Here is a 27,004-nt window from a genome sequence, read left to right as displayed (position 1 = left end):
TCGGTATTTTGAGAGTTCACATTGCAAAGTAACTTAAATAGCGGGGGCAAGTTCCCCCTCCTCAACACTTTTGGAAAATTTCAGATGCTAAAAACCCCAAAATATCAATACATAAGGAGTTATGAGCATTTTAAAATACCCTATTTTTCCTTTTTAAATATCTGCAATCAAAACGATGCTAAAAACCACGAAATGTCAATATTTAAGGAGTTATGAGCGTTTTAAAATAGGCTATAAAGAAACTGCAATCAAAACGATGCTAAAAACCCCGAAATGTCAATATTTAACGAGCTATGAGCATTTTAAAATACCCTATTTTTCCTCTTTAAATATCTGCAATTAAAACGATGCAAAAAACCCCGAAATGTCAATATTTAAGGAGTTATGATCATGTGGCCGAACATAATGAATTTTTACAATTTATTTTGCATATGTCATACATGTATATTGTTGTACCTTTAGTATGCAATTGGTATTATTTCTGGTATAGTTTTTTAACAAAGTCTCATATTAGTTCTCATTTCAGATTTTTTTTCTTATTTTTCATTTCTCAAAATACTTAACCTGTGATAAATTAATTTAATATTTTTTTTTTTGTAAAAGTTCAGCAATCATCGACATACCTGAAAATAAAAACAAAACATTTTTTTTGTTAAACAATTTATTACCATTTTTCACAAATGACTAATAACAAAGCATAAAATAATTACTATCATTATCTGGTGTCATATAATTGTTATCAAATTTAAGTGTCAGATCGTTTTAGCACATAATCTACCACAACTCCCCCTCATAATTTAAAACTTATTATCTAAAAAAAGTTGTTAGCAAACACTCACACACACACACTCACCCACATTTGCGACCACTCTCATAAATTATCCCATTTTCAATAACCAATTGCCGATAAATCATTAAAAATCCTCTTTGTGACAGTGCAGAATAAATGAACATATTTTCTGTTTTTTTTTTTTGCTTTTTTTTCTTGGTTTGTCGCTACGTTTTTCCTCTCGTTTATTTTATTTTTATTCGATGAATAATTTTAAATCAATTGGATTTTATGAAATTTCATTCAGCTTTAATCTTTTGTCATGGCGATGCTCAGTGAAAAGAAAAACCAAACAATTTTTTATTCATTAAAATTGTGTGGGACTGAATAAAATCTTGGTCGTCTTTTTGCGTGTGTGTGCACATGAATGACTGGGAGAACAAACGAATAAATGAAGTTCAAAATAAAAATTACAAAAAGCAAAATGACATAATGTGGGGCTGTGGCTCACGTGCACGAACCCAGTCGTGTTGGCAATGCTGAATAAAAATATAAAGAATTGTGTCCTACTCTCAGTTTCATTTTTTGTTTTTGGCTGGTATGCCAGAGTAGCTTTCCACCACTGGCCGACAAACAAAACACCCAAAAAATAGACTTTCCAACTAGATAAGTTTCACAAAACAAAACAGATAATAAAAATACAAACCAACAGCATATTTTTGTTCTCTCTTTGCCTTTCTGGCTACTGCTGCTGTTAGCCTCAGTTGGCCAGCACTACCAATTGATATTAAAATTGCTTTTTGCCATGTTGTTGTGGTCAACAGCTGTGTGATGTTGTTTTCCGTCCCGACTACAAATTACAATAACAAATTTGTAAAGCGAAATTGTTTTTCCATTACTTTGAATAACATTTTAACTCTTCTTCTACTTCTTCGGTCCACAAGCAGAGCTACCGAAAGAATACAACTCAACGCCAAACACACACACACACACCAAATATTTCTATTTCTCTTCTCTTGGTTACCAAAACTACTAACAAGAAAAAAGGAAATAATGTTAAACTATGGCACCTGCAATTTCTATTGCTGAGTAGTGCTTGAATAACTTCATCAACTTTCAAGTGGGCGGAAAAAAAGGAAACAAGAAAAACTGGTACCTCTGTTGTGCGGTGATGGCATGGAAACTGTCCGGCCACCTGCAATTTGGGAACACTTCTAAGATAAAGTTACATTTATTTGTGTAGCCAATACTGTAACAACTATGGTCACGGTCACGTGTTTTGTAACACACCCCACACACATACCGTAGTCATGCCGTTCGTTTTCGTTGAAATGGGGATGAGACTTATTACAATAACACTGTGCAACAAATTCGGATAAGAAAAAATTAAGTTCACTCTGAGAGTGAAGTGTGTTTATAAAGCGTAAATTAGAAGACTCGTCTCGTGTCGTTTGTTTAGTTAGATTTTTTTGTAATCGATCTTCGGGGTGCGTATGATCAATCTATCCCGAAAGTGTGAATGTATACATCATACGCCTACCTGTTGCAATTAAATATAAATTTGAAACCATAGCTGCAAACTACTTGTCGATTTGGGTTGGTTCGGTTCAGTGGTTCACTTTGATTTTGAACCATGATTCGGTTTTTAAAATAGATTTCGGATGCCTCAAAGCTTGATTTTGGTTCGGTTCAGTTCAATGTTATGTGTAAATATATACAAATTCAGTTTCGCACAAAATTTATTGAATTAATCGCTGCTAGCCTCTTAGCATTTTTTTCACATATTACACAATAGACGGGAAATCGGATGCAGATGCAGATATATGAGAGCTATATTCAAATCTGAAACGATTTCGGCAAACGTTAGCAGAGGCATTTCTGAGCTATATTTGATATCTTGTCCCGAATATCGTTGTTAAGCACTGCATATTAAGGCTGTGGCGGACTTAAATATCAAATCGGATGAAACATATATTTTGGAGCTATAGCTATATGTTAACCGATCATGACCAAAAATTTGACAAACTTGCTGAATATTATGAATTTGGTGTGCAATGAATCAGAAAATGGGAGAAAATATGTGTGGGAGTAATAGCTAGATTTGAACCGGCTACCATCCATTTCAATGGATTTCGTCCTTGAGCCGACCAAGCGCAGTGCAAAATTTTATGACAATTCAAATGCGACCCGTACTTTTCTACAAAAATACAAAATTGTCGCATTTGGGTCACAGATATCACACTACCAAGTGCGCGCTACTTCATAAACGAAAATTCCACCTTCGTTCGTTAGATTCGTTCCAAAATTTCGTGTAATGACTTTTTAGAACTCAAAATACCACAAATTGTTCAGTTTAAAAACATTTTTTATTTAACACTTCATACATTGAACTATTCAGACTTCCAAAGTTTTATATATTATTCAAGTATATCCTTTTTCTGAAAGCATAATAAGAAAGTGTTCACCTTGTACACCAAAAAGACTTCAAAATCTGCCGCTTTAAAGTTTACCGAGGACGATAAAAATAAAATCGGAGAGACTTTAATATCAAATTTCGGGATTCCAGTTGTATCCCCTCACCCAATACCCAATTTTGTAACATTTAGTACGCATATCCAAAACAATCGAATTTTTTATCCTAAACTAGTGCCATGTAATACTTTTCAAACTATTATAATACGCCTTAGCAAAACAGCCACCAGATCTCAAGACCAGATAACAGAGACCTCAATATCAAATATCAGGATTCAAGTTCTATCCATTCACTTAACGCCAAATTTAGAACCATTTAGTACTTTTCGTACGTCCATAGTACTCATTTTCAAAGCCACCTGCTTCCAACCAAGATACTAACAATGACCTCTATACCAAATTTCAGAATCCAATCCTATCTCATTTTTCGTACTTTAAAACCAAAACCACCTCCTTCTATTAACTACAGTATCCAACAGTGACATACATATGGAATCTGAGAATCTCAGTTCTATCCCTATACCCAATACTAAATTTAGAAATATTTAGTACTTTTCGTACAACTATAGTAAACAATTCCAAAACCACCTCCATATCTCAACTCCAGATACCAACAGAGACTTCGATATTCGGGATTCATATTTCGGGATTCCAGCTCTATCCCCTCAACTAATACAAAATTTAGTACTTTTCGTAAAAGTGTAGCACACATTTCTAAAACCAACTCCATATCTAAATTCCAGATTCTAACAGACACCTTAATATCGAATTTCGGCACTCCAACTCTATTCCTTCATTCAATACAACATTTTCTACCCTTCAGTACTTTTTGTACAACTATAGCACACATTTCCAAAACCATCTCTATATCTTAATTTCAGATACCGACAGAAACCTCAATATTGAATTTCGGGATTCCAGCAAATATTTCTTCATCAAACGCCAAATTTAGTACTAGTTAGTACTTTTCGCACAATTGTTGTACATATTTCCGGATCCACCTACGCATCTCAATTCCAGATACGAACGGACACCTCAATTTCAATATTTCAGATCTATTCCTTCATCCAAACCAAATATAGTTCCATTCAGTACTTTTTGTACAATTATAGTAGATATATACAAAACCAACTCCATATTTCTAGGTTACACATGAGAAACGATTATAATACATTATTTCAGATTTCAAGTACTATCTGTTCACCCAATACCAAATTGTACCAAATATAGCAGTTTTCGTGCACTTGTAGTACATATTTTCATAATCATCTCTTTATCACAAACCTACTACAAATAGGTACACCAATATAGGATTACAACGTTTCAGCTTCATCGGTTCAACCTTGACCAAATTGTGCGAAATTGAGTACAATTTAGTGCAGTTCGAACACTTAGTACACATTTTCAAGATCTTTTTCATAAAATTCAGAAGTCTAACTCTACCTGTACAATCAATACTAAATTGCCTACAATTTATTAGGTAAAAAACCCTCGTAGAATCTTTTTCCAAAAAATAATAACTCCAAATTTCAGAACTCCAGTTGTACAGATTGATCCAAATCCAACTTGTACGAAATTATGGTTCTAAATTTGGTACACATAAGTACGAATTTCCATAACTACCAACATCATACAATACAATAGAAATCTTGTTCCAAATTTTGGGATTCCAACTCCAGCGGTTCTCCCAAAATGAAATAGTACTAAGTATTAATTTCCACAACTACCTACAAACCTCAGTCCTTCAATGCAATTGTAATCTTATTTCAAGATGTCAGTATTCCAGCTCTTTCGTTTCACCCAAATAGCACATAAGTACAAATTTCGAAAACTATCTCTACATTCCAATCCTAGACTCCGCCAGTAATGTTAATTTCAAATTTCAGGATTCCAGCTCCATCCATTCCTTTCCTCCAAATTCGAATTGTACTAAATTTAATACTGTTTAGTACTTTTCGTATACGGGAGTACACACTTCCAAAACTACCTCAATATATCGACCCTAGCTCTAACCGTTAACATGATACGAAATGGTACCAAATATTGTACATTTTAGTACTTTTCGTACATTTATAGTTAGAATTTTCAAAAATGCAAAATACATCACACACTCCTTCAGTGACCTTCATACCAAATCTCGTTTCCAAAAACCCAGTCTTATCCGACACCTTAGGATCGGGAGTGAGTTTCATATAAAATTTCATGATTCTAGCTCCTGCCGTTTCGTGTGAGCGTTGATAAATCATTAAGTCAGGCTAATACTTTACTGTCTTATTAAGATATATTCTACAAGAATAATCCTTGCATGGCTATCGGTAATATTGCCAAAGACTTTGACTATTCAAAAATAACGGATTGCAAGGAAACAATCCCAAATATCAGAGGGGGAACTAATCCTCTCTATTTATATTATTTTTATTTATTATTTATGCTAATTCAATAGATCCTGAAATTATTAAAAATTAAATGTTGTCACAGAGTGTAATTGAAGATGGCACCTTCCCAGAATCGACTTTTTCTTTCAGATCTCTCATACGTATAACCTTAATTTAATTTCAAATATTTTATTTTTCAAAAAAATTAATATTGCGTTTACAGTTCGTGGCAATTATCATGGGAATGTCAAATTCAATTGTTAAATATGTTTGCCTCCTTTTTTTGTCGTGTCATTGTTATAATTCGCCCTTATAATAGCGTGTTCAAGAGGGGCGTAGGCGTTGATGTCAAAACCAAAGGCGTTACCGAACGCTTGTTTGCGCTCAAATTTCGTGCTGTCATGCGAAATTGTTGCACGTTATGTTGCAAAGTGTGAATTGTGGTAATTGAATTAAATTGGCTGTGGTTGTGGCGGTGGCCGTAACTGTGGTAAAATAACAAATAACTTATCCTTTTTGAAATACGTCGATATCAATAACAAATAAATCATTGTCACCTCGGCAATAGTCGGGTAAAACCATATTTAAAACCAGTGGATTTAATCTCTTCATAAAAATAATAAATAAAAAACGAAATTTTAATTTTAATAAATACATCATGTAATGCAAAGATTTTATATCATTGTGCATGTCATAACATGATAACAATACAGTTTAAGAATATCTATCTTACCTCCTTCCACCCCTGCTAAACGCCCCATATTTTTCATCAAGCAAAAATCCAATTGTTACTTTTATTCAAAATAGCAAACGGATTCCCAAACTGAATGATTTCCCCCCAAAAATATAAAAATAAATAGCACCATTTCCTCGCACTAAAATAAAATTTAGTAATCCATAAATTTGCATAAAGGAAATGACTGGCATTCTTCGTCTTCCATGTTTTTGTTTTTACAAAAAAGAAAAGAAAGAAAACGAAAATAGAAAAATACAAATAAATGCTACAAAACACCATCGCATAAATTTGTTATGACAAACAAACGAAAACTAGACAAACGAAACTAGTAACAGACGAAACATGAATAAACATTCCATTTTCAGAAGATCCCCAGTGCAGGTAGACTGAACGTTTAAAATCTCATTGGTATTGGTGTAGCTTTCTAACATCAATAAACGTATCGTTCCTTCATTAGTTTTCCATTACCTCAGTAAAAAATTTCGATTTTGGTAGACTCTGTAGTTAATGCTCGGCAGACTTACTCGGAATGTTTTCCTACGCCTCTGCTCCATTACTTTTGCATAAACAATTTGGTGCTTGAAAAAACGAGAGAGATGCAAATTGATATTGAATTTTAAAATGAAATGCAACCAGGGAAGTCTACAGTAGTTAATAGTAACTAGAAGTTGAACATCCGGAATGTAGTTTGTCAATTGAACTCTGATGAAAAAAGTTTCTAGTTGACAGATAGCAAGAATAGTCGACTAATCAAATTTCAAAAGGAGAGACACATAAAAAGAAAGTAAAGGTTTTTTAGACTGTATTTCAAGTGATACTCTGGACTAGCAAGTGCCCGCTACCTAGTCAGCGAAAAGTGCACCTTAAAATTTTCAATTCGATAAAACAGTTTACTTAAGCACTCAAAATGTGCAATTTTTTCATTATTTTTTGGAAAAAATTTCCAAATAAAACTTCATATATCTTAGTAAATTTTCAGCTGCAGTTCGATAACACTTTATCTATATTCAAGTTTCTTCCTTTGTCGAAAACGATAATAGAAAAATTTTACTGAAGAGCATATTAGTTAAACCTTTACACAAATCCAATTTCTAGCCAAAACTATTTCAATTTTTTTTTCATAATAAAAATTCTAATTCCATATCTAAATCCTAGACACAGAGACCTCAATATCCAATCATCAAGCTCTATACATTCACGTATCGGCAAATTTAGTACAATTTATTACTGCTCAAGCAATCATAGTACTCATATCCAAATCCCTTTCCTTCTCTCAAAACTATAAACTTTCATATCAATAACAAATATAGTATCATTTAGTACTATTCGTACAATTATAATATACATTTCCGATTCCACCTCCTAATAATAATATTTAATTCCCAATTTTCAGATTTCTAGCACTGTTCACTCATTAACAAATTATACCAAATATAGTACGATTTAGTATTCTTTGTGCACTTGAAGTACTCATTTCAAAAACCTACTCTTTACCACAAACCTGCCACAAATAGGGAACCCACACTGCTAAGAATAGATCTTTGTAATATTGAAATCACACCTAGGATGTTGGGTAAAAAACAAATCGGCCCAAGGCTTGATGTAGCGCCCCACCCCCTCTTTACAATGTTCCCAAAATATTTAGGTATCGACCAAATTTCCCACCAAACAGGTGTACTTTGATGTTTCGGCAGGTAGACTAACACCGTTTCATTATTCAATCACAATAAGACTTCCACACAATAATACTTTCAAATTTACAAGGTAAATCAAGTTTGGTGGAGGGTATAAAAGTTCATTAACTTAATATTTCCGTTGTAATTTCTTATGAAATTTAATATGAGAAATTTGTTACAGAAACCCAATCATCAGGGAAAAATCTATCAAAATATCGTCTGTGCCCTTTGATATTCGAAGTTTAAATTGTTTTCCAATCTTTAATATTAAAAATTCATATTGGGTAGCTAACCATCGAATGAAAAATGTTTGGTAATGAATCCACAGTTTAGTATGGTCCCGCAAAACCTTAAATGGTGGTATTTGTCCTAATTTTGATAATGACATTTCACATTGGGAGCCTGACTTCATATAACCGTTCGCTATTACCCCTTAGTAGGATTTTACAACTGACATTTTTCTTAAAAACATTGAAAAGCATTTCGTTTCTTTCATTCGCCAGAAATAATATCTACAACTTTACAAAGGTATCTTTTCCCCAATGAGGGTGTGGCATCGCTTTTTATACTTTCCACCATAGTATGGAGGGTATATTAAGTAGGTCATTCCGTTTGTAACACCTTGAAATATACATTTTAGACCCCACAAGGTATATATATTCTTTATCAGCAAAAAATTTTAGCGAAGTAGGTTAATAAAATTTTACTCAAATGTATACCATGTCTGCAGGACTTTTGGTATTGAAAATAGGTCATGTAGGTCCACGTTTTGGTATAGCCCACATATAACGATACCTCCCGATATTCGGTATTTTGATGATTTAAGCGACATTATTCACCGGAATTGTTTCAAATTTGGTATTTGAAGTTCGTATTGGGTACTACAGCCTATGAACGGAAATTATCAGTGCAGGTCCACGTCTTCGTATAGCCCCATATAACGGTATCTTCCAATATTTGGTATTTTGATGGTTTTTGGTGACATTGTTCACCGAATTTTCTTTCACATTTGAATATTGTAATGGCTTATAACAAGGTCCACGTCCTTGTATAGACCCTAATATAACGGCTACATTCGGTATTTTTAAGATTTTTACAGAATTTTTAACGGATTTCATTTTTTTGAAAATTGCTAAATTCGTTCCAAATGGTGGAGGCTATTCAAAGTTCGGCCTAGCCGAACTTAAAGCTTTTTTAATTGTTAACAAATTAAATTTATCAAATTTGTTAGGAAATCCAAAAATTTCAGGTTTCATATTTCAATTTATTTTTTAAAGATTTTATCACTGAAATCTTCACAAATAAATAAATAATCCGATCTTAATTTTTTTTAAGTTGAGACAAAGAAAACTCTCAGAGTCTAATTCCAACAATGGACAAAATTAGAGGAATTGATCTGCCAATTTTGACCTTAAAGTTATTTACTGATTCTATATGTCCAGATTTTTTTTTACAACAACAAAATTCCAAACGGATAAAAATTGTAGAAAATTATCACTTCTTGCAAAAATGCATAGAAACAGTAGATTGGGAACGTGGAAGATTGTCATCAGGTGTTGGTGTCCACATAATGTTATATTTCTCAGTCAATGATTTTCAATAAAAAGATGGGAATAAAGTTAGATAGTTATTTATCTCTGTGGTGGTTTTTCTGAGTTTCGAGCTCCGCGAATAAGAGCTCATTGGTAATTAAAACCAGCAAGGAAAGGTCAAAAGTCGGGGTCGGGGCCGCCTCTATGATATCCTAACCACCATGTATATTTAGTAGAGCTCCCATAACAAAAAGGTAATATTGAGAATGTAAGTGAAGTAGATCATACACACTATGATCCAAATAACATTGCTGTATAGTGAACGATATGACTTCGATAAGGTTTATATTTAAAAAAACGAGTTTCACCAAATGGTAAAATTCGGTTGAATATGAACAAATCTATTCAATTTGAGCCGATATTACGTATATGGTGAGCAATAACCGTAAAATTGAAGGAAGATTTATATCGAAGCTTTATAAAAATCTGAAACTATCTCGATAAAATTTGGCAGAGGTATTTCCGAGCAGTATCTGATGTCAAATATCATTTTTGTGGAGTGCATATTACGCTTTAACACCAAACAGGATTTTTTCCAAATTTGAAGAACTTGTTTCTAGGCATAATTTGGTCGGATGTGCCACAATTTAGTCCATTTGGGCTAATATTGGCCATTTTTGGGCAGTAAATCTGATATCGGATAATTATATATATGGGAGCTTTACCCTATTCTCGATTAAATTTGATAGAGGTATTTTAGAGCTCCATAAGTTGCCTAGTACCAAATATCATTCTTGTGGAGTGCATATTACGCATGTGAGGGTCTAAAACCCCCAAATCGGATAAAACATATATGTGAGAGCTATAGCTATATCTAAACCGATTCCCCAATTTTATGTACTTGTTTCTAAACATCATTCGGTCAATTGTGTCAAAAAACCCCGAAATCGGTTGAAGATATATGGGAGCTATATCTAAATTTGCACCGATTCTCACCAATTTCAATAGGGTTCGCCCTTAAACCAAAAAAATATTATTCGGAAAATTTCATTTCAATTGGATAATAAATGCGACCTGGATTTTGCTTACAAGGATATATGAACGTAATCGACTCAGAAAGTGATTCTATGAAGATGCTCTAAAGTAACTATGTGTCTATCTCGCTTCCTTCTCTATGTTACAAACAAATGCACACAGACATAATACCCTTAAATACATAATGGTTTAGAAGCTAAGGGTGATTTTTTAGCTTTATCTAGTTTTTTTTTTTTGCTACTGTTCAGTTTTTTGAACAGTTCACGGAAATTTCGTTTTTTTTGTTTCACTGTCAAGCATCTTTGGTATGATCTGTAATTTAGCGACGAAGTTCATTTTTGGCCTAATGGATTCGTAAACAAACAGAACTGTAGCTAAGATCATACGATTAAACGCCTTAAATAATTTTTATGGTGCTATGCTAGAGCTCATGTCCAAAGAGACGAGCCCGCTTCAATTAACGCAATGAAAGGCAAAATTGAAGCAATTATTCGTGAGATATCGGCCGAAGCGCAATCGTTGTCAACATTTGCATGAAATAATCTTCAAACATTGAATTATATGGACCGAACTACCAATTCAAATAAAGAATTCATGCATTTTTTAGAATTTTAGTTTTTTTTTTGTTGAGAAAAAAATAGTTTAAGGCCTTGTTAAGATCATTTTTTTTCTCGTTCAAATAGTATAATCCTGAGTTGATTATGTTCTCATCATGATTTTATATTCAGATATATAATTTTTCTTTTACTTGTCTTTAAGTGATTTGAATATTAATTCACTCTATTTTCTCACCTACAATCCTCATTCGTTTTAAGTTACATTAATTCATAAAAAAATTTGCTTTTGGGCAACTGCTTTCCTGCTGAAATCCGAAGTCGCGAAAAATATTCATCTCTCAATAAAGGTCTTTACAAATATTCACTACTGTTTCAGAGCAACACCAAATATTCCACGAGAAAAGAAAAATACCAAAACAAAAGACCCGAAATTTAAGCTAAAAGTGGAACAATGTATCACGGATATGGATATGGTTGCGGAACCAAGCAACGAAAAGTAAAGTGATATGCATTTGGCATTTCTGCAATTGAAACTGAAACCGAAATTGAAGCTAAAATTTCACTTTGCACAATAACTGGAATATGGATTTTCATTTTTCGTCGATACACTTGACAGAGTTTTCTGCTGTGTCCATATGTTGGTGTGGGGGGCGGGCGGCAGTGGGTTACGGAACGAAACATGCATATGTCGTCTTATTGGCAATTTCAGCACAGGAAAGGGTATTGCAAAAAAAAGGAAAAAAAAAAGAAAAGAGGGAAAACAACGAAAATCTGGTTTCGACAATTGTTTACAACAGCTGAACCGTTTTTTCCTCAATGTTGCCATCGATTCATAGAAATATGTTTATAGTTTTGTAACGATTACGAAACATATTTCGGTGCTTATATTTCTGGGAAACCAAGATTGTTGAAACGTCATAAAATCACTCAAGCGAATAAGCAATGGAAAAACTTTGTAATTGGAAAGATATAATCAAATAGCAGCAGCTATAAAACAAAAACTTTCGCATATGTTCAATTTGTTTACAATTTAAAAATCTTACAATTAAAGAGCATTAAAAAAACCATGAAAATTGCATTTGTATATCATTGAGATTTTATTTTTAAATGAGATATTTCGGTTTTTGTCTCCCCATAGTTTTGGTGCGCTTAACGCTTTTTGTTCTCTTATGTCAACATAATATTCGCACATTAAAATATTGGAAAAAATCCACTTGAAAAGGGAAACTCAAAAAAGTAAATCTCTGCCAGATCCCCCGGTGCATTGCGATTCTGTGGTGTATAAATCGAACAGCTTGTTTTAAATTGATTGCCTTGGGCATTGGGATTTGCTGGTGTGGCAGAAAAAGACATCTGAGTTTATTTAGGTGTGGTGTGGTGCGTGAATGCGTGCGTGTGGTTGAGTAATGAAACTGGATTATTATATTTTTTATCAATGAAAATGTTAAACGTCGCGAAATTTAGCTTCGAATAAGTATGAATTTTTAATTTGTGATAATAGTGACGAAAGAGGTAATTCCCAAGGCAAAAAGGCTGCCAAGGATGTATTAAGTATGTCATTACTTTTGTAACTCCTCGGAGTAGGCATTCTAGACCCAACATATCTGTCCATCTGGTACTGAAAATATGTGCCAGATGTCCTTGTTATAGCTCCTATATGAGGGAACCATTTTATGATTTTAGACACATTTTGAACCGAATTTTCTTCAAGTTAAGATTCGGGGTTCGCAGTATGTACCACCTTCTCCGGCAGATATTTGCCTATACCAATCAACGTTTTCGTATAGCCTCCACATAACAGACCATCTCAAAGATCCCTGAAATTCTGATGATTTTGCCACATTTTTTAATAGAATTATTTGAAGTATGGTACATCACATTCGGAATGGATACTCTCTGGCACCAACATAATATATGTTTTTCATATAGCGTCAATATGACGGTACATCTGGATACGGACGGACTGACGGGTGTTTCAGACACAATTTTAACCCGAATTCGTTGCAAATTGCGGTGTGTGTTTCCATTATGAAAGAAATAATTTTGCTGTAGTCGTCATATGACTACACCATAAGATATTCTGTATTTTAATGATTTTTGTTGCCCTTTCCACTGCAAATGTTCCTAATGTGTACTCTATCTTATGACGGAAAATTGCTTATACAGGTCAAGATTTCGCATATATATAAAGTTGGCAATAATACCGTGGTGATCCAAGATGATATTTCTCTACGGTAGCCTTCTCCACTATACGGGTTTCAATAATGCTACTCATAGGCAGATTCAAGTAGTTTTTAAATGGTAATGTCATTGGTCCAATTTGGTGACCAGGAATAAAAATGTGGACACGCTACCCTGTGGGCAGCGTGAATCCTGCTTAAGCAGTTTTTTTGTTGTCGCCGATTGTAATTTAGGGCTGGTTTAAAATATTTCCACATATATTTTCTCCTGTTTTTTTAAAGAAATAAGTTTGATGTGTAAACTAAATCATAAAACTTTTTAATATCCATTCTCACCTTTTGGATTATAGAGAAATATTCTCGAGCGTCTAAATATTGTGTTTTAGATAACACAATGTTGAAATATGTTCCCTTTAAATAATTTAGGATTGCAATGTAGCAAGTGGATCACTTTATAGACTTAGTATGATGTTAACACTTCAGATATTCGAGTAGAAAGGAAGTTGATATATGGACGTTTGCAACATGTTACCTTTGATATTTGGTTAAAATGACATTTGCTAAAACATCGAAAATTAAAAGGACAATGTTGCCACATTTAAGTTATTGATACATAGTTGCAACAACAAGTATCCACAATCCGAATCTTGAAGATAGCTATATTAAAAAGTTATTGACATAAAGAGGAATAGCAGCAGGCATTCATACAAAATTCATGTATGCATAATATTTTCTTACATTTTCTGGTTTTTCATTAGATTAGATTTTCGTTAGATATATTTATCAAACATTTATGTTTGATAAACAGATATTTAGTCCGGTAACAAACCATTTACGCTCTAGCTCTTCCCTTTAAGTCACCACAACAAACATCAGATCAAAATATAATTACAAAAATATTAATAACTTTGATCTAACTGAGCTAACTGTCAATTTGTTTATCTTTCATCAACCTGTTCGTAAACATTCCGTTTAATCATGTTTGCATGCATTATCCATAAAAAAAATGTTGCATAGAATTTTGAAGGAATTATTTGATTCAAAAAAAAAAAATAATAGAACATAAGTGTATAAAAAAAGTCAAAATGTTTTGTTATCCCTTAAATTGTCAGTGGCTAAACCCTCATTTAAGTGAAATATCGGAATTGAGGACATACAATATTTTCCACTGTGAATGTTCCAGTTAAAGCTAGCAGACGCTTGTCACCAACGAGCTCATGTGAACTTCTAGGTTACAATAAACGCTTGGTAAATATATTTAATCTGCAGGTCAGTAGAACTGAATACAATAATCGTTCGTTTTCAATGGACTACGTAGCAGTCTTCATAAATGTACATTACATCCCCAAAATAACGATAACGACCTACTAATCCACCAGAATTGTTTCAGATTTCGTATTGTTAGTTCCTGTTGGGTACTACAGCCAGTGGGAGAAAATTTTCTATGCAGGTCCATGTGTTCCTACAGCTCCCATTTAAAGGTACCTCCATATATTCGGTATGATTATGATTTTAGAGACAATATTCTTCACTATTGTTATAACCCAAACCAAAATGCCTTTCCAATGACTTGGCAATATATTCATATTACAATTATCGTATTCATATTACAATTATCGTACCATCTGTCATTTAGAAAAAAAGCCACACCCTTCTTGCAAATCACACAATCGATCGTATTTCAAATCATACGATCGAATCAAAAGACCAATAAATAATCATACGATGTATCTAGAATTAAAATAAACAATTATGTATATTGCACTCATTCACAAATAAAGATTTAGTTCTATTCCAGCAGCAAACTTTAATTGACGTGTTATTTTTTAACGCGAGTTTCGCCAAAGGGAGGAAACTCACTTTAGTTTTTAAAAAATATAATACTATTAAGAATGATTAAAATTGGCGCAGTCGGTAGGATTACCATGATCGTTTGGTAGTCCGTGAAACGAAATCCTACGTAAAAGGATAAGTCCTCCGGAAAGGGACAATAAACTTAGTGATTAAAGAAACATTTTAGTGAATAGTAAAAAAGAAACAAGTTAACAAAATTACGTTAAACAAGAAAACTAGGAAAAGTTAAAAGTGGACATCACATCCTAATAAGAGAGAAATAAATTTTTAAGATTAACAAATTGTTACAAATTTAAAAAAGCAAATAATTACAATATAAGAAATAATTACGAAACTTAAAAAGTGAAAGTGGTAAAACATTAGAGGAAAACTAAAAAACATTAAAAGACTTACAAATAACCAAAAAATAGCAACGAAGTGAAATTTGGAACATTAATAAGATTATAAAAAAATTGAAACAAAATGAATAACGCAAATCAACCAGCCCTTAACCCAGCGCAAAACAACATACAATTACGTACGCTAGACATCAATCCCCTTACATATATTGAAAAATTAAGGGAATTTGATGGGAAGAAGGAAGACCTCACAACATTCATAACAAATGTAGATGACATAATTCCTACATTAATGTTATACAACGAACAAGCTCAAAGAATGTGTATGAACATCGTAAAATCAAAACTAACTGGAAACGCCAGAAGAGCAATGGAGGTTCATCCCCATTTGACCCTTTGGACTGACATAAAAGCGATGCTAAATACCAACTTTGGTGGCTTTGCCACTGTGGACCAATTATATCAGGAACTGAGAGCAGCGCAGTATAAAGGAGATACTATGGATTTCTACAACCACATCCAACACAAACTAGCAATTCTTAACCAAAAATGTGGTCAGGAGAATCGATTGGATGAAGTCGATAGGAATATCCAAACTGGTCTGAAGACTTTTATAACACGTCTTCCAATCCATATGAGGACTGTATTATGCGCATTAAAACCACAAAGTATGGAGGAAGCTTTGCATGAATTGAGCTCTGCGGGATTCCTAAACAACGAAAAGAAGAAGGACAAACCACAACCAAGTCCCCAACAACAACATTGGCAACCAAAAATAATGCAGCCACATTACCAACAACAGCAACATTGGCAACCAACGATAATGCAGCCACATTACCAACAACAACAACAACATTGGCAACCAAAAATAATGCAGCCACATTACCAACAACAGCAACATTGGCAACCAAGGATAATGCAGCCACATTACCAACAACAACAACATTGGCAGCCGAGAATTGTACAACCAAATTTCCAGCAACATGGATCGCAACAACCTTACTACAAGCCTCAGCAACCACAAATCAAACAACAGCCTCCAACATCATATCAACAAAAGCATGAATCAATGGATGTTGATGCATCTCAACAATCAAAAAGGCAGACACACCACCAGGAGCAGAAATCATGTAAGAATTTAGAAGGTATTAACAATAAAATAGAGATAAGCGAAATGTATCAAGATGATTTGTATCAAGACAGTGTATATCAGGATAATAAAGAAGATCAATACAGTTCTGAATATGAGTATGGTACTAATGAAAATTTTGAAGCCAAAGCGGAAAATTTTCGGTTAGTTCCTTACAAGGAGCCACCGGACTTCCCTATATCATACTCAAAGGAAGATCAAGGAAAACAAGATTATTAATTGACACGGGTTCCACAGAAAATCTAATATGTAAAGATCATTGTCCTCCACAGTATATAAAAAATTCTCACACTCCAATATACATTAAAACTGCAGCAGGTGTCATTACGGTTGACCGCAATGCCCATTTTCCAAAAAATTCTATTAAGATTCCCCTTAATTCAGGTACAACATTTAGGGTGTATACCTTTCACAAATTCTTCGATGGAATATTAGGCAACCAAACATTACAAGAAAATTGTTCTGTAATTGATTATAGGAAAAAAGAAGTAAGTATTAACGGTCAAAAGTTCAGGATATATTTTGAAGGAGATTCTGAAGATGACGAATTTTCACTACAAACATTGCCAGAACTCCATCATATTAACATACTAGGAATTACTGAGCAGCTAAGGACAGACCACCTAAATACAGAAGAAAAATCAGAGCTCCAAAGATTAATAACTAAATATGAAAATGCCTTTTACCATCCGGGAGATGATCTGACCTTTACCAATGAGATAAAGCACAAGATAGAAACAGGAGATCATGGCCCTGTATATACGAAATCATATAGGTATCCAGCAATACATACTGAAGAGGTAGATCGACAAATGAATGAAATGCTAGAACAAGGTATAATAAAGCATAGTTCATCTCCATATAATTCTCCTATCTGGGTAGTACCCAAGAAGGAAGATAAAGTAGGAAACAAGGAATGGAGAATTGTTATAGACTATAGAAAATTGAATGCTATCACTGAAGATGATAGATATCCAATACCAGTAATTGACGACATACTAGATAAACTAGGTCGAGCTAACTATTTCACAACATTGGACTTAACAAAGGGATTTTATCAGATTGAGGTAGATCCAAAAGATAGGGAAAAAACAGCATTCTCTACAACAAATGGACATTATGAATTTATAAGAATGCCATTCGGTCTAAAGAATGCTCCGGCAACTTTTCAGCGAATGATGAACAACGTGCTCAGAGAGCATATAAACAGGATATGTGTGGTATACATGGATGATATTTTAGTATTTTCGACTTCATTACAGGAGCATATGGAAAACTTGGGAAAAGTTTTGAAAACATTAGAAGTTGCAAATCTAAAAGTATCCTTAAATAAATCAGACTTCTTGAAAAAAGAGACTGAATTTTTAGGACATGTAGTGACTAATAATGGGATAAAACCAAACCCGAATAAAATAAGATGTATTAAGGAGTTCCCCATACCAAAAGATGTTAAGGAAATACAAAGTTTTCTGGGATTAACGGGTTATTACAGAAAGTTTATCCCAAGTTATGCAAAAATTGCAAAACCCTTGACCATGAGACTTAAAAAAGATGCAATAATTAATACTGAAGATGCTGACTATGTACAAGCATTTAAGAAGTTACAACAGATTCTGATGTCCGATATGGTACTTCAATACCCGGATTTTGAAAAGAGTTTTACTCTGACTACCGATGCTAGTAATTATGCATTAGGAGCCGTCCTGTCACAAAGCAATGGACCAATAGCGTTTGCTTCACGCACTTTAAACCGTCATGAGATTAATTATTCCACAGTTGAAAAAGAATTACTTGCAATTGTTTGGGCAGTTAAGCAATTCAGACATTATCTTTACGGTAGGAAATTCGAACTAAGAACCGATCATAAACCCCTTATATGGCTGGCAAATCTTAAGGACCCTAATTCCAAACTAATCCGTTGGAAAATAAGGTTAAATGAATACGAATTTGACATCAAACATGTAGAAGGAAAGGATAATAAAGTAGCTGATGCTCTCTCAAGAATTAGAGAAGTTAATGCAATCACAGCTAAAAGAAAACATAAATGTGAGATATGTAATAAAATGTTTAGTAAGAAGAATCTGCTTAGGAAACATTTGGATGAACATTTAAAGAAAAGACCACCTTCACCTACTTCTACAATACACAGTGCTGACGAAGATGGCCATAATTTCTTTAAGATATCAGAGAAACCTCTTCAGCACTACAAGAACCAAATAAAAATTGACAATTCCAAGGACAATAAGACGACACATGAACGGATATTTGATAGGAATAGGAAAATATACGCTTATGAAACATTCGACGACGAATTAATATCACGAATATTGAATGAAGCCATGGAAAATAATCTTTCAGCATTGTATTGTGAGGATACGGAAATTTTATTGAAATTACAGGAAAAATATAAAACCACAAAAGATAATCCTTTAAATACAAAACAATTTGAAATCATATTAACAACTAAATTTCTGCAAGATGTTAGATACGAAGAACTCCTAGAAATCATAAATAGACACCACCGATTTGAAAACAATCATCCAGGAATAGATAAAACATATATTGAATTAAAAAGGAAATACTATTATCCGAATATGAAAAAGGAAATTGTTAAAATTATAAATAACTGCGTTATATGTAATTTCAAAATAGAAAGAAACCCCGTCAAATTACCATTCGAGAAAACGGAAACACCACATGGACCTTATGTTCATTACCACTTGGATATTTGGTATCTTAATAACCAAATATTTTATTTGACCATGATTGACAAATTTACAAAATATGCAGCAATGGAGGAATTATCTGACAAAACACCATTACAGGCTATAAAAGCTGTAAATAAATTGTTCCTCATCATGAAGAAACCCCAAAAGATTACTATGGATAATGACCCGACGTTTTCTAATCCAGTATTCACGGGACACCTTGAAGATAATGATATTCAGTATCACTTTACAACACCTCATAGACATACTGGTAATTCGGACATTGAACGTTTCATAGCAGTTTAAATGAGAATATTAGAATATTAAAAATTAGGGAGGAAAATAATGATGTAGCATACAACTATGATTTACCTTTGCAGGCATTACAGGCATACAACAATAGTTTACATCTTTCTACGAAACAGAAACCCATTGACCTTCATTTTTATAACTCAGATATTCATATGGAAAAAGTTTGTAATGAAATTGAAACAGCAAAGGAAAAGATGTTAAAATACAGAAATAAAGAAAGAAAGGACGAAGATATTAATCCTAAATTTGGAAGAACAGCAATCCCTCATAAGACCGAGACTAAAATAAAACAGTTGACTACACGGAAAATTAATGACAAAAAATATAAATTAGATAACCAAAATACAATACTTCATAAAGACCAGTTCATTAAAAGGAAATGTCTTTCCAGGTCTCTGGAAGTCCTTGCTGGCGATTTTCTTGATGATATCCCCAGTGGTAGCGCAGAAGCTCGAGGTAGTCGATTTGAATAAAGGCAACGGATATGCAATGATACAACTTAATGACAAAATGTTAATAGATGACTATATTAAAATTCTTCACATATTTAACACCACAAAATATATGGATTTTTTGAATGAATTGGGAGAGGAAGTTTCGCTATTAATGATTCATTTTTATCGCATGAAATCGAGCACATACATTTACGACTTAAAAGTATTATTCCCCATCAAGCTAGAAATAGAAGAGGTTTAATTAATCTTTTTGGTACAGGATTAAAATATCTATATGGTACAATGGATAATAATGATAGAGAAGAGATTGAAAGACAACTGCAAAATTTGGAGAAGAATGAACATAATATAATAACGCAAACTAATAATCAAATACACATAAATACACAATTTGACAATCAATTAGCTAACTTAACAAATTATATAATGACCAAACAAAACTGTTGATTAAGAGCATGTCAAACGTTAAATCAATTAAAGATAACACAGCAAAAGCTGATAAAGTTTACCGTCTTAAATACCAAATTGATCATATGGGCAAATTATTAGATAAAGTAAGAGACCTAATCTTGGCTTCCAAATTAAATATTCTCACTCGAGATATCCTGAGTGATGAAGAAATTAGAATATATAATATAACCATAGATAAAATGAAAGAAATTAAGATGAATTTAGCCCTTTACAAAAATAATATAGTATTTGTCTTAAAAGTACCCCAATATAATCCTAAAATATTCCAAGAAGTATATATTCGACCAATACCTAATAAAGAAAAAATGCAAATTAATATTGCAGAAAAATTGTATATCACAAAAGATAATAAAATTTATTATGATGTTAATGAAACACCAAATCTAAGGGAAGTTGAGGATGATTGTATATCCAATCTGTTTAATTATAAGCTCATGAAATGTCATTATATACAAAATACTAAACCAAAAGTTGTCGAAATTGGCTTAAATATTATAATTGCTATAAATACTAATCAAATTGTTAATCATACATGTAACAAATACCCATTAAAATTATCTGGAAATCACATGCTGATCATAGAAAATTGCAAAGTAAAATTGGACAAATGGTACAATAAAGTAATGTTTCAAAACATGTTAATAATTCCAAATCCCTACAGAGACATACATATGATAAATGATTCATATGATTCTTTAGAGGAAATACAGTATCATCATATTAAAAATACCGAATTCATATCAGAAATAAAATTTGAACAGAAAGTAACTAATTACACAGTAATAGTCTTGACAGCTGTAATTATACTTATTATAGCATTGTATCTGTATGTAAAATATAGATCAAGCACAGTAAAAGTAACTATGCCCTTCCCCTCAGCTCCTTTGGAACACGGGAAAGAGTCTTCGTCCGGGGGTGTTATAACCCAAACCAAAATGCCTTTCCAATGACTTGGCAATATATTCATATTACAATTATCGTATTCATATTACAATTATCGTACCATCTGTCATTTAGAAAAAAAGCCACACCCTTCTTGCAAATCACACAATCGATCGTATTTCAAATCATACGATCGAATCAAAAGACCAATAAATAATCATACGATGTATCTAGAATTAAAATAAACAATTATGTATATTGCACTCATTCACAAATAAAGATTTAGTTCTATTCCAGCAGCAAACTTTAATTGACGTGTTATTTTTTAACGCGAGTTTCGCCAAAGGGAGGAAACTCACTTTAGTTTTTAAAAAATATAATACTATTAAGAATGATTAAAATTCTATTGCCCTAAAATTTCGTATTTGTACTACAGTGTATGGCCAAAAATTGTGTATGCAGCTCCACGTCTTCATATAGCCCACATTTAACGGTTCCATAAATGGGACTATACGGTATTTTGATGATTTTAGCGATATTATTTACCGGAATTCTTTCCAATTTCGTATTTGCAGTTTTAATAAGTACTATAGACTGTGACAGAAAATTGCCTGTGTAGGTCCAGGTCTTTGTAACAATATAACGGTAAAATCCCTATATTCGGTATTTTTATGACTTTAGCTGTATTTTTTAATGGTTTTTTTTAAGTTGTATTTTTTTCCAAATATTTTAAGCTATTTAAAAAAGTGGGCTGATCGAACTTACTGCTTGGTTATTTATTAATTTTGATATTGGAAATGTACCGGTCAAATACTTATAGACAATGTTTCTGGGACATACTTCAAAAACAAGGAATGGAGAATTGTTATAGACTATAGAAAATTGAATGCTATCACTGAAGATGATAGATATCCAATACCAGTAATTGACGACATACTAGATAAACTAGGTCGAGCTAACTATTTCACAACATTGGACTTAACAAAGGGATTTTATCAGATTGAGGTAGATCCAAAAGATAGGGAAAAAACAGCATTCTCTACAACAAATGGACATTATGAATTTATAAGAATGCCATTCGGTCTAAAGAATGCTCCGGCAACTTTTCAGCGAATGATGAACAACGTGCTCAGAGAGCATATAAACAGGATATGTGTGGTATACATGGATGATATTTTAGTATTTTCGACTTCATTACAGGAGCATATGGAAAACTTGGGAAAAGTTTTGAAAACATTAGAAGTTGCAAATCTAAAAGTATCCTTAAATAAATCAGACTTCTTGAAAAAAGAGACTGAATTTTTAGGACATGTAGTGACTAATAATGGGATAAAACCAAACCCGAATAAAATAAGATGTATTAAGGAGTTCCCCATACCAAAAGATGTTAAGGAAATACAAAGTTTTCTGGGATTAACGGGTTATTACAGAAAGTTTATCCCAAGTTATGCAAAAATTGCAAAACCCTTGACCATGAGACTTAAAAAAGATGCAATAATTAATACTGAAGATGCTGACTATGTACAAGCATTTAAGAAGTTACAACAGATTCTGATGTCCGATATGGTACTTCAATACCCGGATTTTGAAAAGAGTTTTACTCTGACTACCGATGCTAGTAATTATGCATTAGGAGCCGTCCTGTCACAAAGCAATGGACCAATAGCGTTTGCTTCACGCACTTTAAACCGTCATGAGATTAATTATTCCACAGTTGAAAAAGAATTACTTGCAATTGTTTGGGCAGTTAAGCAATTCAGACATTATCTTTACGGTAGGAAATTCGAACTAAGAACCGATCATAAACCCCTTATATGGCTGGCAAATCTTAAGGACCCTAATTCCAAACTAATCCGTTGGAAAATAAGGTTAAATGAATACGAATTTGACATCAAACATGTAGAAGGAAAGGATAATAAAGTAGCTGATGCTCTCTCAAGAATTAGAGAAGTTAATGCAATCACAGCTAAAAGAAAACATAAATGTGAGATATGTAATAAATGTTTAGTAAGAAGAATCTGCTTAGGAAACATTTGGATGAACATTTAAAGAAAAGACCACCTTCACCTACTTCTACAATACACAGTGCTGACGAAGATGGCCATAATTTCTTTAAGATATCAGAGAAACCTCTTCAGCACTACAAGAACCAAATAAAAATTGACAATTCCAAGGACAATAAGACGACACATGAACGGATATTTGATAGGAATAGGAAAATATACGCTTATGAAACATTCGACGACGAATTAATATCACGAATATTGAATGAAGCCATGGAAAATAATCTTTCAGCATTGTATTGTGAGGATACGGAAATTTTATTGAAATTACAGGAAAAATATAAAACCACAAAAGATAATCCTTTAAATACAAAACAATTTGAAATCATATTAACAACTAAATTTCTGCAAGATGTTAGATACGAAGAACTCCTAGAAATCATAAATAGACACCACCGATTTGAAAACAATCATCCAGGAATAGATAAAACATATATTGAATTAAAAAGGAAATACTATTATCCGAATATGAAAAAGGAAATTGTTAAAATTATAAATAACTGCGTTATATGTAATTTCAAAATAGAAAGAAACCCCGTCAAATTACCATTCGAGAAAACGGAAACACCACATGGACCTTATGTTCATTACCACTTGGATATTTGGTATCTTAATAACCAAATATTTTATTTGACCATGATTGACAAATTTACAAAATATGCAGCAATGGAGGAATTATCTGACAAAACACCATTACAGGCTATAAAAGCTGTAAATAAATTGTTCCTCATCATGAAGAAACCCCAAAAGATTACTATGGATAATGACCCGACGTTTTCTAATCCAGTATTCACGGGACACCTTGAAGATAATGATATTCAGTATCACTTTACAACACCTCATAGACATACTGGTAATTCGGACATTGAACGTTTTCATAGCAGTTTAAATGAGAATATTAGAATATTAAAAATTAGGGAGGAAAATAATGATGTAGCATACAACTATGATTTACCTTTGCAGGCATTACAGGCATACAACAATAGTTTACATCTTTCTACGAAACAGAAACCCATTGACCTTCATTTTTATAACTCAGATATTCATATGGAAAAAGTTTATAATGAAATTGAAACAGCAAAGGAAAAGATGTTAAAATACAGAAATAAAGAAAGAAAGGACGAAGATATTAATCCTAAATTTGGAAGAACAGCAATCCCTCATAAGACCGAGACTAAAATAAAACAGTTGACTACACGGAAAATTAATGACAAAAAATATAAATTAGATAACCAAAATACAATACTTCATAAAGACCAGTTCATTAAAAGGAAATGTCTTTCCAGGTCTCTGGAAGTCCTTGCTGGCGATTTTCTTGATGATATCCCCAGTGGTAGCGCAGAAGCTCGAGGTAGTCGATTTGAATAAAGGCAACGGATATGCAATGATACAACTTAATGACAAAATGTTAATAGATGACTATATTAAAATTCTTCACATATTTAACACCACAAAATATATGGATTTTTTGAATGAATTGGGAGAGGAAGTTTCGCATATTAATGATTCATTTTTATCGCATGAAATCGAGCACATACATTTACGACTTAAAAGTATTATTCCCCATCAAGCTAGAAATAGAAGAGGTTTAATTAATCTTTTTGGTACAGGATTAAAATATCTATATGGTACAATGGATAATAATGATAGAGAAGAGATTGAAAGACAACTGCAAAATTTGGAGAAGAATGAACATAATATAATAACGCAAACTAATAATCAAATACACATAAATACACAATTTGACAATCAATTAGCTAACTTAACAAAATTATATAATGACCAAACAAAACTGTTGATTAAGAGCATGTCAAACGTTAAATCAATTAAAGATAACACAGCAAAAGCTGATAAAGTTTACCGTCTTAAATACCAAATTGATCATATGGGCAAATTATTAGATAAAGTAAGAGACCTAATCTTGGCTTCCAAATTAAATATTCTCACTCGAGATATCCTGAGTGATGAAGAAATTAGAATATCTATATATATAAATGAAAGTTGTGTTAGTTACTACGCTTATAACTTAAGAACCGCTGAACTGATTTTAATGATTCATACAAATTCGGAATTGTCTCTTATCCGAAAAGGATAATATCCAAAAAAATCGCGTAAAAATGTGATATGTTAACATTTTCATTTTGACTTTCGAAATGTACAATAGTAATGTTTTATTTTGCATGATTTTTTCCATTTTGACTTACTTTTTTCTAATGTACATTTGTAGTGTTTTTTATATTTTATTTTTGAATTCGAATATTAATACCAATTTATTTAATTGACTTGATTTCTTGAGAACTGAAATTGATGACGGGTTACATGGAAGTGTAGTACCGAATTATGTGGTGGCGAAACGGAATAGATGATACCGAAATAATTTAATGCGGTCACACCAAAGTTAAAAGAAAATTACTTTTTCAAAATCGTTAAAAAGAAACACGAAAAAAGAGATCTCATTGCAACAATTCTCAAAACGGGAAAATATCGAAAAAAAAATTCCAATGGAATTGAATTTTAAAATAAAAGTACATTCTATTGACAAACTTTGTAAGGATCTTTAAACAGTTGCTGTAAAAAATCAGCGAAAAGTTAAAGATTTTTTCAATTTGTTATTCTTCTTTTGTCAATTTTTTTCAATTTGTAATACATATTGAATTCAGTGGATTTTTTGTGAACAAAATAAAGAATAATTTTTCACCAAAAAAATGAAGTAAGTGCGAAATACGATGGTAATTGACATCTACCTTTCAACTCCAGGGCCTACATCGTGCTTCAGCTGGAAGATGCGCAGACATTTAAACAAACAAAAAAGACCGAAAAAGACTAATGGGGCTTATTTCAAAGCGTGGCCCTACTTCTTTCATGTGACAATAATCCGTCCAATGAGAGCTCAAAATGCAAAAATTTTTGGGAGTACAATCAGTAAAATACCAAATATAAAGGGTGCAAAATAGTAGAGCGAATGGGACTTTTAGTAAGAAAAGGATTTCTATCCTTCCAAAAATTCTGCCTGAACATTTAAGATACCTTAAATTGCTTTAGCAGTTCATGATATCGATCATAAATAATCATCGTATGATTTAAGCCATTTTTGGAGTCTTCGCCATTTTCTTCTATTTTTGGCCCTTATTTGGCATCTTTGTTTCTAAGGGGGGTAGAGAACCTCTTCGCATAAAATTTTCGGAGTAGGGCCCATATTGGTCTTGACCACTAAAAAATTTTTATTTATGCTACCCTGGGGTAAGGAACCATCGTACAGATAATTGCCACATCGAAATTTATTCATGTAAAGTCCACTTTCACATCTAATGTGTGGTCAGAAAAGAAAAATTTGTATTCTATTGAATTTGTAACCCCCAAGAGAATATTGGTTGGGAACGTAGATTTGGGATATACATCTATATGAAATAAATTGTGAAAACATGAACAAATTACAAAT

This window comes from Musca domestica, unplaced genomic scaffold (genome assembly GCF_030504385.1).
Source record: "Musca domestica strain aabys unplaced genomic scaffold, Musca_domestica.polishedcontigs.V.1.1 17, whole genome shotgun sequence".
NCBI lineage: Eukaryota > Metazoa > Arthropoda > Insecta > Diptera > Muscidae > Musca > Musca domestica.
The sequence above is the reverse complement of the archived record's forward strand: the minus strand, read 5'-3'. Positions refer to the sequence as shown.